General features: G+C 44.8%; 1 long non-coding RNA gene across 5 annotated transcripts in view; it reads left to right on the top strand.

Moving 5' to 3' along the window:
• LOC146026202 (uncharacterized) overlaps positions 1-11,481 on the top strand; it is a 37,576-nt gene extending 26,095 nt beyond the window's left edge. For 3 of the 5 annotated variants that reach the window (XR_014454383.1, XR_014454380.1, XR_014454395.1), the window contains 6 exons: positions 393-506; positions 1,036-1,219; positions 5,643-5,756; positions 6,286-6,469; positions 10,310-10,423; positions 10,953-11,481. This is a non-coding gene — a long non-coding RNA (uncharacterized LOC146026202). The remainder of the gene's footprint in view (positions 1-392; positions 507-1,035; positions 1,220-5,642; positions 5,757-6,285; positions 6,470-10,309; positions 10,424-10,952) is intronic. The other 2 variants (XR_014454392.1, XR_014454385.1) reach the window with 2 other exon arrangements.
• The last annotated feature ends 2,125 nt before the right edge of the window (positions 11,482-13,606 follow it).

Here is a 13,606-nt window from a genome sequence, read left to right as displayed (position 1 = left end):
GACATCATCGGCCCATTGTGACATCATCGGCCCATTGTGACATCACTAGCTGCCATATGGCAGAAGGGCACTGCTATGTATCTCATCCAGGGTCTGCTGTTACAGAAGTGGTATCGTCTTCTGGTCCCCCTGGGATGTCTTACCTCTTACTTATTTACGTGATAAAAGTTAATAGGCACAAAGAACCTTTTATCTCTGCATGTTTGTAGCCATACACAGCAGTGGGAGCAATTGTATTAGTTCTGAAAGAAAATATATGTTGCCCACAGATGCCAGTGGAAGTGCGCCTCCAGTGGCCAAATTATTAATTACTTTAGTATAGTGTGAATACTGCTTCATCTCTCGCGGCAGTTACCTTGTAATAAACCAGCTCATGTCCTCTCTTTCTGCAGTACAATGCATTAAGGACCGCCAAGGATATTATGCCAAGGATCCTTACAAAAACCATGATGGGGACTGGGACAGATGAGGATATGTTAATCCAAATTCTCATCACCAGGGCAGAGGTAACAGGCTATAGTTTGAGAATAGACATTGTGCTGCTAGGAGGACGCAGAGTGTTTCTCACTGATAAGATCACAACATGTGCTGTATGGCCATTCACACAAATTAGGGCCCTTATTCAGATCTGATCGCAGAACAAATTTGTTCTCAAAATGGGCAAAACCATGTGCCCTCCAGGTGGGACAGATGTAACATGTGTAGAGAGAGTTAGATTTTGTTTCTGTGCAGGGTAAATACTGGCCGCATTATTTTGACACTGCAATTTAGAGTTCAGTTTCAAAACACCCCACCCAAATGTAACTCTCTCTGCACATGTTACATCTGCCCCACCTGCAGTGCACAAGGTTTTGCCCATATTGAGAACAATTTTGTACTGCGATCAGATCTGAATAAGGGCCTAGGTCAATCCATTTTATTTAACAACATTATCAGAACAATTGGTCTTTTGTTAAAGTTTATTTCACCATTTTTCCAATTGGCTGTATTATAATTTCTATATTGTATCATTTCTGTTCTTGTTATTTGCTACAGATATGCCGGAGCGACTGGATGCTGTGCAGGCTGTTCTGTGGGACAAGGAAATAGGAGTCTGGTTGGACTTTAATATAGAGGATCATAGACACAATCCAAACTTCTACCCCACCAACTTGGCTCCACTTTGGGCCTCATGTTACTCTGGCACGAGGCTGTGGACAAAGCAGTCTCCTACTTAGAGGTAATTAATTATCTTGTATTATATTATTTTTCTATTTGTTCCTAATTGTATTACATACTCCAGGCTTGCCTACCCTCCTGGAATTGCCGTGAGGCTCCCGAAAATCGGGTCCCCCGGGAAGGTGGGCAATCCTCCCGCATTGGCCGGGCAGCCCCCGCACCCCCTTCCCTGCAGCACAAAATGACCTTTTTTTGCGGGTCCGCGAATTACATTGTTTGACTGTCGTGGGGGTGGGGCTTGATGACGTCTGCCTGTCCCGCCCCCCTGACTTGCTGCTGTCAGCAAGTATGACATACTCCTATGTTATTGATTCCATCTGTTAATATCGAAATTCGTGCAGACCCTAGTGCGGGATCAAAACCTTAACACTTGCCAATACTGAGAGAGCGGTCCAATCAGGAACTATAGGTGCGCCATGTATCCCAGAATTCCAATGGCAGGCCAGGTTCATGCCACTGGAAAAGTTTATTTACAAACGCATTATTACTGGTTACTACTGAAGTAATATGTAAGAATATATATAATGTAATATAACGTATGAAGTAGCTTTTATGAACTTGGCAGAGTATATATAATGGGGTATATTGGTTTGCAAATCCACTGTACTGGTTTCTCATTTCCCTACAGTATTTGGCATGATGTTACATTACCTATTTGCTTTCTCAATGCCAAAACGTGTAAAAAAAAAACTTTTTGAAACATAAAACTGATTTAAAATCTTACTTATATTGTCTGTATTATTTATAAATAGTGATAAAGATTTTCATGAATAGATGAGCAGGACCCTCATCCCTCGTGTGCTTTCCTTCTCTTAATGTCCCATACACTGGCTCTTATTCTAATCGGCTCGGTACGGCCCGCGTGCGGCCGTACCGCCGATGTTTTTGTTCTGCACATGCGCAGAGGTCATTCTGCGCATGTGCAGCCCCCTTCGCCGCAGACGGATTTCGTCCGCCGCAAAGGGGGCGTATAGGGGCGTGAGGGGCTTCAGCCCCTCATTTCCCTATGTGTACGCCCCGCGTTTCATGGGCGTTCCCATGCAAACGCGGGGCGTATGCATGGTAATGAGGGCATGACGCCCTCATTACCATGACATGGGGGCGGAAAGCTGACGTCGCCGGATGTCAGCTTTCAGCCCCCTTTCAAGCTCCCACACGGACGATTGTCCGTGTGGTCTGAGCTTGCGGGAGCTGCCGCGGCGTGCGGGCCTGCCTTCGATGGTCGTCGACCATCGAAGGCAGGGGGCAGCTCCCACCATGGTGGAGGCGTAGCCTCCACCATTTTTGTGCGGATCGCCAGCCGTCCGTGTATGGACGGCCGTGGCGATCCGTCGGGTGGGCGGCCCTTGGTTTGTGCGGTCGGAGCCCCGTGTGCGGCTCTGACCGCACCAACCAGAATAAGGGCCACTATGCGATTTGGGCCAATTCCGGTAGATCAAGCTGAGATATTGGGTGAAATCAGTCCAAATCGCATGTGTATAATATCCGTTCTGATGCACAGTCCTGTGTTCATCGGAGCGGAGTCGGTGGTTGGACATTCGGCGGGGGATCAGGTGCGACTTCTCCCTTCAGAGAATTTGCATAGTGCATGGGGGCCTTTACTTAAGCCATCTTTGATAGCACCAAACCCTGTGGTTTTCTACCACGCTGATACCCTGCGGATGTAGCTATAGTTATGTGCCCTGTACTTGTCCTCTATTGTATTCAGCTGTAGGTCACTGTTTCCCTCATTTGTATATGTACTCTGTAATTGGGCCCGGGGGATCCTTTGTGGTGCCATATAAATAAAGTATAATAACCATAATAATATGCGACCAGTGGCAAACGCAGGATTTTCAGAAGGGGGTTTCCAGAGGGGCGGAGCAAAGCACGGAGATGGACACTTAGGTGACCCAGTATATGCCGGGTCAGTTAAAGTATTATAGATAGACCAAATGTATATAAATAATATTAATAATAAAAAAAAATATATATATATATATACATACATACACATACATACATACATACATACATACAGGGGCGTCAACAGCAGTGTAGACCCCTGCGCATAGCAATGTATTGGGGACCCTGTCAGGAATGTGCTTTGAAGCCCTATCACCCATCTACTGGTAGTGTCCTAGCATAATTATTAAAAGATCTATGTATCAGAATCAGAATCAACTTTATTGGCCATGTGTGCTTGTGCACACTAGGAATTTTTTGTGGATCGTATTACATAACAAGAATACAATATAACCACTAACAGCACACATTATGTATAACTGACTGACGTACCTGGCATTGTCCTGGTTTAAGCCTTTGAGTTATTAAATTATCAATGAGTTGGATATAATGGTTATCATTTATAAATAATTGGCAGCTCTTCCAACACACCCATGGGGTGGCTGCTGAGTGTCGTTTTTTTTTTGTTGGGGTTTCGCCAGTAGCCCTATTCCCCAGTTTTCCTTCAGGTGTAAAAGTTTCCATACACGTTAAAATTATTGAATACAGTATTGTATATAATACTGTATACAATAATTGTAACGTGTATGGGTACCTTTACTGCCAGCCCGATTGCTGTTCATGTGTGCAATGTGTAATGACCAACCTTGAAAGGAGTGTACACCGTAAGATGCTGTGGCTTTGGTCTCAAATTGCGGTTGGGGATTCTTTGCTGGATATAGGGAGGAAAATCACGCAGCGGCCTTGCACTTTTTCTCACTTGATAAATATTCCCAGACCTGGGCAGGATCCCACGGCCATGCTCTGGAGGATGAGGGACTTCCGGCAGCACTGTGGTCCCTCTGACACCCTCGGAAGTCTTATTGGGGACACAGACACGGTTTTTCTCCACTCGCGTCTTGATAAACTTGGCCTTGCTTCCGTAGGTCATTGTGCTGCGGGATTCTTCATAAGCACTATCCGCAGGGCTGATGTGCGTGATCATAACCAATCGGCTTTTCCCGCTCAGTGCTCCCTTTAGCAGCCAGGTCAGCTTGCTGTCCCGATAGTTTATATGGCTGCCTGGTCTGTCACGCAGCGCCATGATACACATCCTGAGGGTAAGAAGGGATCGGTTGATGTATCCTCCTTCTTTCATGGTCTGGCCGCTGTTCTTAGTCTGGCTTGCTCGTTCTGATCCCGCAAGGTCTACCATGTACAACTTGCCTGTGCTCACACTATCACTGGCTGTCTGCTTTATGGTGACCTGCAATACTGCATGTGAGCGGGATGAGGTCTTATTAGCGGCTGTGGGAGCTTCTGTGCGCCGCTTGTTGCCCTTCTTCAGCAGGGTCATGGCTTCCTCAGGAGTGCTAAGGGAGAATGTAGAAATCCCTTCTATGTTGGTGTTGCCATTGGGATCCTCTCTGAGGACCAAAGACCTAGAGGAAGGACTTAATAGGTCTCGGACGGTTTCATTATAGATCTCCGCGTATGATAATGATACGGAGAAATTCTTTTTTTCCCCAGTCTCCTCAATGGCTTTAAACAGGTCCTTCAGGGTGCGATATATTACTCCAGGTTCGCGGTCCTTACCCATCATGGTGAAGGTCTTTCCGGTGCCTGTGGGGCCGTAGGCAAATATGGCAGCATTGTACCCGGACAGGATGTCACCCAATAAGGGCTTCACTGTGGAATCATACACAGTCTCCTGGGTAGCTGCCTGGTCAAACACCTGGTTAAATTGGAATGTTGTTTCTCTTGTCCTGGTGGAGCGCAGGACATCGTTAGGATCCTCACCGGGGTCCTGCAATAGCACTGTCTGTGGTCCGAGCTGGTGTGTGATGCATCGGGCGCGGTTCTTAGTCTCCGTCAAATTAACAGGACGGATGCGCAGAGCGACAGTCATTTGGTGGTCTATAGCTTTATTAGCTTTCGCCTTCTTCATTTTATATCAAACTTCAATCTTCAGAAAAGAGTGAAAAATTATCTGTGTTGGCACAAGTCCAGCAATATTAGATATGACTCAGGAAGCAGTCAGCTGCCAGTGTTCTACCCATCACAGCCCATTGTGACATCATCGGCCCATTGTGACATCATCGGCCCATTGTGACATCACTAGCTGCCATATGGCAGAAGGGCACTGCTATGTATCTCATCCAGGGTCTGCTGTTACAGAAGTGGTATCGTCTTCTGGTCCCCCTGGGATGTCTTACCTCTTACTTATTTACGTGATAAAAGTTAATAGGCACAAAGAACCTTTTATCTCTGCATGTTTGTAGCCATACACAGCAGTGGGAGCAATTGTATTAGTTCTGAAAGAAAATATATGTTGCCCACAGATGCCAGTGGAAGTGCGCCTCCAGTGGCCAAATTATTAATTACTTTAGTATAGTGTGAATACTGCTTCATCTCTCGCGGCAGTTTTATAATCAGGAGAAATATACTAACCATGTACAGTTACCTTGTAATAAACCAGCTCATGTCCTCTCTTTCTGCAGTACAATGCATTAAGGACCGCCAAGGATATTATGCCAAGGATCCTTACAAAAACCATGATGAGGACTGGGACAGATGAGGATATGTTAATCCAAATTCTCATCACCAGGGCAGAGGTAACAGGCTATAGTTTGAGAATAGACATTGTGCTGCTAGGAGGACGCAGAGTGTTTCTCACTGATAAGATCACAACATGTGCTGTATGGCCATTCACACAAATTAGGGCCCTTATTCAGATCTGATCGCAGAACAAATTTGTTCTCAAAATGGGCAAAACCATGTGCCCTCCAGGTGGGACAGATGTAACATGTGTAGAGAGAGTTAGATTTTGTTTCTGTGCAGGGTAAATACTGGCCGCATTATTTTGACACTGCAATTTAGAGTTCAGTTTCAAAACACCCCACCCAAATGTAACTCTCTCTGCACATGTTACATCTGCCCCACCTGCAGTGCACAAGGTTTTGCCCATATTGAGAACAATTTTGTACTGCGATCAGATCTGAATAAGGGCCTAGGTCAATCCATTTTATTTAACAACATTATCAGAACAATTGGTCTTTTGTTAAAGTTTATTTCACCATTTTTCCAATTGGCTGTATTATAATTTCTATATTGTATCATTTCTGTTCTTGTTATTTGCTACAGATATGCCGGAGCGACTGGATGCTGTGCAGGCTGTTCTGTGGGACAAGGAAATAGGAGTCTGGTTGGACTTTAATATAGAGGATCATAGACACAATCCAAACTTCTACCCCACCAACTTGGCTCCACTTTGGGCCTCATGTTACTCTGGCACGAGGCTGTGGACAAAGCAGTCTCCTACTTAGAGGTAATTAATTATCTTGTATTATATTATTTTTCTATTTGTTCCTAATTGTATTACATACTCCAGGCTTGCCTACCCTCCTGGAATTGCCGTGAGGCTCCCGAAAATCGGGTCCCCCGGGAAGGTGGGCAATCCTCCCGCATTGGCCAGGCAGCCCCCGCACCCCCTTCCCTGCAGCACAAAATGACCTTTTTTTGCGGGTCCGCGAATTACATTGTTTGACTGTCGTGGGGGTGGGGCTTGATGACGTCTGCCTGTCCCGCCCCCCTGACTTGCTGCTGTCAGCAAGTATGACATACTTCTATGTTATTGATTCCATCTGTTAATATCGAAATTCGTGCAGACCCTAGTGCGGGATCAAAACCTAAACACTTGCCAATACTGAGAGAGCGGTCCAATCAGGAACTATAGGTGCGCCATGTATCCCAGAATTCCAATGGCAGGCCAGGTTCATGCCACTGGAAAAGTTTATTTACAAACGCATTATTACTGGTTACTATTGAAGTAATATGTAAGAATATATATAATGTAATATAACGTATGAAGTAGCTTTTATGAACTTGGCAGAGTATATATAATGGGGTATATTGGTTTGCAAATCCACTGTACTGGTTTCTCATTTCCCTACAGTATTTGGCATGATGTTACATTACCTATTTGCTTTCTCAATGCCAAAACGTAAAAAAAAAAAACTTTTTGAAACATAAAACTGATTTAAAATCTTACTTATATTGTCTGTATTATTTATAAATAGTGATAAAGATTTTCATGAATAGATGAGCAGGACCCTCATCCCTCTTGTGCTTTCCTTCTCTTAATGTCCCATACACTATGCGATTTGGGCCAATTCCGGTAGATCAAGCTGAGATATTGGGTGAAATCGGTCCAAATCGCATGTGTATAATATCCGTTCTGATGCACAGTCCGGTGTTTATCGGAGCGGAGTCGGAGGTTGGACATTCGGCGGGGGATCAGGTGCGACTTATCCCTTCAGAGAATTTGCATAGTGCATGGGGGCCTTTACTTAAGTCATCTTTGATAGCACCAAACCCTGTGGTTTTCTACCACGCTGATACCCTGCGGATGTAGCTATAGTTATGTGCCCTGTACTTGTCCTCTATTGTATTCAGCTGTAGGTCACTGTTTCCCTCATTTGTATATGTACTCTGTAATTGGGCCCGGGGGATCCTTTGTGGTGCCATATAAATAAAGTATAATAACCATAATAATATGCGACCAGTGGCAAACGCAGGATTTTCAGAAGGGGGTTTCCAGAGGGGCGGAGCAAAGCACGGAGATGGACACTTAGGTGACCCAGTATATGCCGGGTCAGTTAGAGTATTATAGATAGACCAAATGTATATAAATAATATTAATAATAAAAAAAAATATATATATATACATACATACATACACATACATACATACATACATACAGGGGCGTCAACAGCAGTGTAGACCACTGCGCATAGCAATGTATTGGGGACCCTGTCAGGAATGTGCTTTGAAGCCCCATCACCCATCTACTGGTAGTGTCCTAGCATAATTATTAAAAGATCTATGTATCAGAATCAGAATCAACTTTATTGGCCATGTGTGCTTGTGCACACTAGGAATTTTTTGTGGATCGTATTACATAACAAGAATACAATAAAACCACTAACAGCACACATTATGTATAACTGACTGACGTACCTGGCATTGTCCTGGTTTAAGCCTTTGAGTTATTAAATTATCTATGAGTTGGATATAATGGTTATCATTTATAAATAATTGGCAGCTCTTCCAACACACCCATGGGGTGGCTGCTGAGTGTCGTTTTTTTTTTGTTGGGGTTTCGCCAGTAGCCCTATTCCCCAGTTTTCCTTCAGGTGTAAAAGTTTCCATACACGTTACAATTATTGAATACAGTATTGTATATAATACTGTATACAATAATTGTAACGTGTATGGGTACCTTTACTGCCAGCCCGATTGCTGTTCATGTGTGCAATGTGTAATGACCAACCTTGAAAGGAGTGTACACCGTAAGATGCTGTGGCTTTGGTCTCAAATTGCGGTTGGGGATTCTTTGCTGGATACAGGGAGGAAAATCACGCAGCGGCCTTGCACTTTTTCTCACTTGATAAATATTCCCAGACCTGGGCAGGATCCCACGGCCATGCTCTGGAGGATGAGGGACTTCCGGCAGCACTGTGGTCCCTCTGACGCCCTCGGAAGTCTTATTGGGGGACACAGACACGGTTTTTCTCCACTCGCGTCTTGATAAACTTGGCCTTGCTTCCGTAGGTCATTGTGCTGCGGGATTCTTCATAAGCACTATCCGCAGGGCTGATGTGCGTGATCATAACCAATCGGCTTTTCCCGCTCAGTGCTCCCTTTAGCAGCCAGGTCAGCTTGCTGTCCCGATAGTTTATATGGCTGCCTGGTCTGTCACGCAGCGCCATGATACACATCCTGAGGGTAAGAAGGGATCGGTTGATGTATCCTCCTTCTTTCATGGTCTGGCCGCTGTTCTTAGTCTGGCTTGCTCGTTCTGATCCCGCAAGGTCTACCATGTACAACTTGCCTGTGCTCACACTACCACTGGCTGTCTGCTTTATGGTGACCTGCAATACTGCATGTGAGCGGGATGAGGTCTTATTAGCGGCTGTGGGAGCTTCTGTGCGCCGCTTGTTGCCCTTCTTCAGCAGGGTCATGGCTTCCTCAGGAGTGCTAAGGGAGAATGTAGAAATCCCTTCTATGTTGGTGTTGCCATTGGGATCCTCTCTGAGGACCAAAGACCTAGAGGAAGGACTTAATAGGTCTCGGACGGTTTCATTATAGATCTCCGCGTATGATAATGATACGGAGAAATTCTTTTTTTCCCCAGTCTCCTCAATGGCTTTAAACAGGTCCTTCAGGGTGCGATATATTACTCCAGGTTCGCGGTCCTTACCCATCATGGTGAAGGTCTTTCCGGTGCCTGTGGGGCCGTAGGCAAATATGGCAGCATTGTACCCGGACAGGATGTCACCCAATAAGGGCTTCACTGTGGAATCATACACAGTCTCCTGGGTAGCTGCCTGGTCAAACACCTGGTTAAATTGGAATGTTGTTTCTCTTGCCCTGGTGGAGCGCAGGACATCGTTAGGATCCTCACCGGGGTCCTGCAATAGCACTGTCTGCGGTCCGAGCTGGTGTGTGATGCATCGGGCGCGGTTCTTAGTCTCCGTCAAATTAACGGGACGGATGCGCAGAGCGACAGTCATTTGGTGGTCTATAGCTTTATTAGCTTTCGCCTTCTTCATTTTATATCAAACTTCAATCTTCAGAAAAGAGTGAAAAATTATCTGTGTTGGCACAAGTCCAGCAATATTAGATATGACTCAGGAAGCAGTCAGCTGCCAGTGTTCTACCCATCACAGCCCATTGTGACATCATCGGCCCATTGTGACATCATCGGCCCATTGTGACATCACTAGCTGCCATATGGCAGAAGGGCACTGCTATGTATCTCATCCAGGGTCTGCTGTTACAGAAGTGGTATCGTCTTCTGGTCCCCCTGGGATGTCTTACCTCTTACTTATTTACGTGATAAAAGTTAATAGGCACAAAGAACCTTTTATCTCTGCATGTTTGTAGCCATACACAGCAGTGGGAGCAATTGTATTAGTTCTGAAAGAAAATATATGTTGCCCACAGATGCCAGTGGAAGTGCGCCTCCAGTGGCCAAATTATTAATTACTTTAGTATAGTGTGAATACTGCTTCATCTCTCGCGGCAGTTTTATAATCAGGAGAAATATACTAACCATGTACAGTTACCTTGTAATAAACCAGCTCATGTCCTCTCTTTCTGCAGTACAATGCATTAAGGACCGCCAAGGATATTATGCCAAGGATCCTTACAAAAGCCATGATGGGGACTGGGACAGATGAGGATATGTTAATCCAAATTCTCATCACCAGGGCAGAGGTAACAGGCTATAGTTTGAGAATGGACATTGTGCTGCTAGGAGGACGCAGAGTGTTTCTCACTGATAAGATCACAACATGTGCTGTATGGCCATTCACACAAATTAGGGCCCTTATTCAGATCTGATCGCAGAACAAATTTGTTCTCAAAATGGGCAAAACCATGTGCCCTCCAGGTGGGACAGATGTAACATGTGTAGAGAGAGTTAGATTTTGTTTCTGTGCAGGGTAAATACTGACTGCATTATTTTGACACTGCAATTTAGATTTCAGTTTCAAAACACCCCACCCAAATGTAACTCTCTCTGCACATGTTACATCTGCCCCACCTGCAGTGCACAAGGTTTTGCCCATATTGAGAACAATTTTGTACTGCGATCAGATCTGAATAAGGGCCTAGGTCAATCCATTTTATTTAACAACATTATCAGAACAATTGGTCTTTTGTTAAAGTTTATTTCACCATTTTTCCAATTGGCTGTATTATAATTTCTATATTGTATCATTTCTGTTCTTGTCATTTGCTTCAGATATGCCGGAGTGACTGGATGCTGTGCAGGCTGTTCTGTGGGACAAGGAAATAGGAGTCTGGTTGGACTTTAATATAGAGGATCATAGACACAATATAAACTTCTACCCCACCAACTTGGCTCCACTTTGGGCCTCATGTTACTCTGGCACGAGGCTGTGGACAAAGCAGTCTCCTACTTAGAGGTAATTAATTATCTTGTATTATATTATTTTTCTATTTGTTCCTAATTGTATTACATACTCCAGGCTTGCCTACCTCCTGGAATTGCCGTGAGGCTCCCGAAAATCGGGTCCCCCGGGAAGGTGGGCAATCCTCCCGCATTGGCCAGGCAGCCCCTGCACCCCCTTCCCTGCAGCACAAAATGAGCTTTTTTTGCGGGTCCGCGAATTACGTTGTTTGACTGTCGTGGGGGTGGGGCTTGATGACGTCTGCCTGTCCCGCCCCCCTGACTTGCTGCTGTCAGCAAGTATGACATACTCCTATGGTATTGATTCCATCTGTTAATATCGAAATTCGTGCAGACCCTAGTGCGGGATCAAAACCTAAACACTTGCCAATACTGAGAGAGCGGTCCAATCAGGAACTATAGGTGCGCCATGTATCCCAGAATTCCAATGGCAGGCCAGGTTCATGCCACTGGAAAAGTTTATTTACAAACGCATTATTACTGGTTACTACTGAAGTAATATGTAAGAATATATATAATGTAATATAACGTATGAAGTAGCTTTTATGAACTTGGCAGAGTATATATAATGGGGTATATTGGTTTGCAAATCCACTGTACTGGTTTCTCATTTCCCTACAGTATTTGGCATGATGTTACATTACCTGTTTGCTTTCTTAATGCCAAAACGTAAAAAAAAAAAACTTTTTGAAAAATAAAACTGATTTAAAATCTTACTTATATTGTCTGTATTATTTATAAATAGTGATAAAGATTTTCATGAATAGATGAGCAGGACCCTCATCCCTCGTGTGCTTTCCTTCTCTTAATGTCCCATACACTATGCGATTTGGGCCAATTCCGGTAGATCAAGCTGAGATATTGGGTGAAATCGGTCCAAATCGCATGTGTATAATATCCGTTCTGATGCACAGTCCTGTGTTCATCGGAGCGGAGTCGGAGGTTGGACATTCGGCGGGGGATCAGGTGCGACTTCTCCCTTCAGAGAATTTGCATAGTGCATGGGGGCCTTTACTTAAGCCATCTTTGATAGCACCAAACCCTGTGGTTTTCTACCACGCTGATACCCTGCGGATGTAGCTATAGTCATGTGCCCTGTACTTGTCCTCTATTGTATTCAGCTGTAGGTCACTGTTTCCCTCATTCGTATATGTACTCTGTAATTGGGCCCGGGGGATCCTTTGTGGTGCCATATAAATAAAGTATAATAACCATAATAATATGCGACCAGTGGCAAACGCAGGATTTTCAGAAGGGGGTTTCCAGAGGGGCGGAGCAAAGCACGGAGATGGACACTTAGGTGACCCAGTATATGCCGGGTCAGTTAAAGTATTATAGATAGACCAAATGTATATAAATAATATTAATAATAAAAAAAAAATATATATATATATATATATATATATATACATACACATACATACATACATACATACATTCATACATACATACAGGGGCGTCAACAGCAGTGTAGACCCCTGCGCATAGCAATGTATTGGGCCCCCTGTCAGGAATGTGCTATGAAGCCCCATCACCCATCTACTGGTAGTGTCCTAGCATAATTATTAAAAGATCTATGTATCAGAATCAGAATCAACTTTATTGGCCATGTGTGCTTGTGCACACTAGGAATTTTTTGTGGATCGTATTACATAACAAGAATACAATATAACCACTAACAGCACACATTATGTATAACTGACTGACGTACCTGGCATTGTCCTGGTTTAAGCCTTTGAGTTATTAAATTATCAATGAGTTGGATATAACGGTTATCATTTATAAATAATTGGCAGCTCTTCCAACACACCCATGGGGTGGCTGCTGAGTGTCGTTTTTTTGGGGGGGGGGTTTCTCCAGTAGCCCTATTCCCCAGTTTTCCTTCAGGTGTAAAAGTTTCCATACACGTTACAATTATTGAATACAGTATTTGTGATACTTACATGGTGCAATATTGTAAAGATGGTTATGTATTTGTGGGATTGTCGGCGCGGCACCCTCCTGGTTGCCAATACCGACATCGCTGTGGCCAACTGCCTGCCATGCCCGCGGTGAGTCCCTGCTGAGGCGTGTGAGGTCTCTGGGGGGACGACTCGGGGGCTTGGCTGTGGTGTTGGTGGATGGCTCATGGATGTCCGTGACGGGGCGGCGTGCGCGGCAGAGTGAGAGACTCCGTGTATGCCCTCCCGTGGCGGGTACTCCGTGTGCTGTCCTATGGCGGTGTTAGGTAGCGGCGTCCATTACCATGACTACCGTGGGTTGAGACGCGTTGCTATGGCCGTGACGTAGATGGATGTGAGCCAGATACATCACTGCTGGGCGCGCGTGTCATCTGCGGTGGGCTGGGAGTGGACTCTGTAGGTAATGAGGTGAGTGTGGCGCCAAATGTTCCTTTTTAAACGCTGTATGATGCATGTATACTTTGTACTATTTGCATTCTCCTGAGAAAGGGGTGTATGCCCCGA

This window comes from Crinia signifera, chromosome 1 (genome assembly GCF_055691185.1).
Source record: "Crinia signifera chromosome 1, ASM5569118v1, whole genome shotgun sequence".
Lineage (NCBI taxonomy): Eukaryota > Metazoa > Chordata > Amphibia > Anura > Myobatrachidae > Crinia > Crinia signifera.
This window is presented reverse-complemented; position numbering and strand designations above follow the sequence as displayed.